The sequence below is a fragment of the Dipodomys ordii genome, unplaced genomic scaffold, assembly GCF_000151885.1.
Source record: "Dipodomys ordii isolate 6190 unplaced genomic scaffold, Dord_2.0 Scaffold15, whole genome shotgun sequence".
Taxonomy (NCBI): domain Eukaryota; kingdom Metazoa; phylum Chordata; class Mammalia; order Rodentia; family Heteromyidae; genus Dipodomys; species Dipodomys ordii.
Window position 1 is genome coordinate 458,353 of NW_012267231.1, and position 2,625 is coordinate 460,977.

The following is a 2,625-nucleotide window of genomic DNA, read 5'->3' on the forward strand; positions in this document are numbered from 1 at the left end:
TCACGGCAATGCACCCCTAGATCACGGCAATGCACCCCTAGACCACGGCAGTGCACCCCTAGACCACGGCAATGCACCCCTAGACCACGGCAATGCACCCCTAGATCACGGCAATGCACCCCTAGATCACAGCAATGCACCCCTAGATCACAGCAATGCATCCCTAGATCACGGCAATGCACCCCTAGATCACGGCAATGCACCCCTAGACCACAGCAATGCACCCCTAGATCACGGCAGTGCACCCCTAGATCACGGCAATGCACCCCTAGACCACGGCAATGCACCCCTAGATCACGGCAGTGCACCCCTAGATCACGGCAATGCACCCCTAGATCACGGCAATGCATCCCTAGATCACGGCAGTGCACCCCTAGATCACGGCAGTGCACCCCTAGATCACGGCAGTGCACCCCTAGATCACGGCTATGCACCCCTGGACCACGGCAGTGCACCCCTAGATCACGGCAGTGCACCCCTAGGCTGCCAGGAAGGGTTGCTTGAGGTATATAGAAGATGCGGGGAGAGGGGTCCAGTTCAGAGTTCACGCCCCTGCTCCCCAGCTCTCCTCTGAGATCTCACGCCAGGGCACCACCCTTCGGACCCCACGGCCGGTCTGCTGACAACCGGAGCATTGTGGTTCTGGCTGATGACTTAGGACACTGGACACCTCAACTTCCTGCCCTGTCTGGGCCCACGTAGGAAGCTGGCTTCCCATAAAACGGAAGGCTCACCTGTTGGTACGGTGTTCTGGCCTCCGTTTGGAGCCATCAGGAAGAGGCGAGCAGCGACCACCATGCCCTAGCCCAGGACTCGGGGGCACTGGGTGGGCGATTGTCTCTACTTTGCCACTTTTGCTGCTCAGGGAGTCAGAACGGGCCAGGTTCCCACTGTCCTGGGCGGAGGCCAGCTGGCTGGGGCCGTCCCGGGGAAGCCGCTTGCTGCTCTCCTGCGTCTGGATTCGCACTGCAGGCACAAGAAGGGCCAGGGGAAGGGACTCAGCGAGGGCCGGGCCGGACGCGCTGCCTGGCGGGGTGTGAAGGAACACCACTGGCGCTTGGGGATTCTGCGGGTGGTGGGCCTGGGACCATGTCCTGCTCTATTTTGAGACACTGGATTTTAGTGTTTTCAAAAGATACTCACCCTCTATCGTTTGGGCAGCCTTTTTCTTATCTTCAGATCTTGCCTAAAATGTAAATGAATGTCAGGGTTGTTTTGGATTTAGCAGGAAGCAGTAAAAAAAAAAATCATGTTGTAGGAAATAAAAGATCTGTGAGTCATGGTTTGTACCTTGGGCTGTGCCAAACTACTACCGTTGGTGAGAGCAGAGCACGCTGGTCTAAGGCCTCTTGACTGAGGGAATGGGCACCGTACGGGGCCTCACGCTCAGCTGGTTTCATTTAGGGCTGGCTACTCAGCCGCCACCTTCGATTCTCCCAGCCCAGGCCGAGAGCCCTCATCGGTGCCGGCCGGGAGTGGTTTGATTTTCAGATCTTGGACACAATATATAAACACAGAATTCGTTTTCCCTTCGGATGCACTCACAAGCTTTGAAGGTAATTTTACGCGTGAGATGAAGCGCCACCGTGTGGAATGTCCACTTGTGGCCTCGTGCTGGTGTTCCTCAGTTTCTGGAGCATTTCAGCTTTGGGATTTTTTTTTTAGAGGTGTCTGACCTGTCACAGCTGGCCTGAGTCACGATGGGAAATGTATGGATCAACCATGGAGTTTTGCGGCACAGAACCTCTCTGCGACTCCAAATGCATTTCCAATTGGACCTTTCACAAGACTAGCTCCTGTTTCTTTGCATGAACTGATATTTATAGGGATATTTTTTTTGTCAGTCATGGGTCTTGAACTCAGGGCCTGGGCACTGTCCCTCAGCTCTTCAGCGCCTCAAGACTAGCTCTCTACCCCTGGAAGTAGCACTGTGGCTACTTCTGGTTTTCTGGTGGTTCATTGGAGATAAAGAGTCTCATGGACGTTCCTGCCCAGGCTGGCTTTGAACCATGATCCTCAGATCTCAGCCTCCTGAGTAGCTAGGATGACAGGTGTGAGCCACCAGCACCGGGGGCCCTTTCTGCACAAGGCCAGGGAGCAAAGGGAGGCAGACACAGCTGCCACCTTGACAGAGGATGGGGAGGGACCTCCTCTCCTCCTTCCCAGCTGGCTGGGACCCACGGAGGAGCCTGGCATAACCCTAACCCTAACCCTAACCCGCTCTGTGTGACCGGCACAGGTGTGGGTGTGTTCAAGGCACCAGCCCCTCACAGAGCAGAGGGAAGAGGAGTAGGCTTGTCTCTGGAAAATGTGGGCTGCCACTCATACTCCCGGAAAAGCTCTCAAGGACACTGGGGCGGTGGCCCTGGGCCTCGGGAGTGGGCTGCTCTGGAGAGTGTCACCTGGAGGTCTGAGGGACCCAGACCCCCCAGGGCCCGGTCAATGCAATACTTGCATTTTGTATCTGCATCCGGAGCTGTTGGTTGCTGAGCCTGAGTGACCGGGCAATGCTCTGCAGGTAGTAGATGAGCATGCTAGGAAAGACGGCCAGAAGTTGAGTGCCACGCAGCCCCGGGGCTCCCGGGCTGCGTGGGCAGGGCGCTGGGAAGGTCGCTGGGCAGGGTG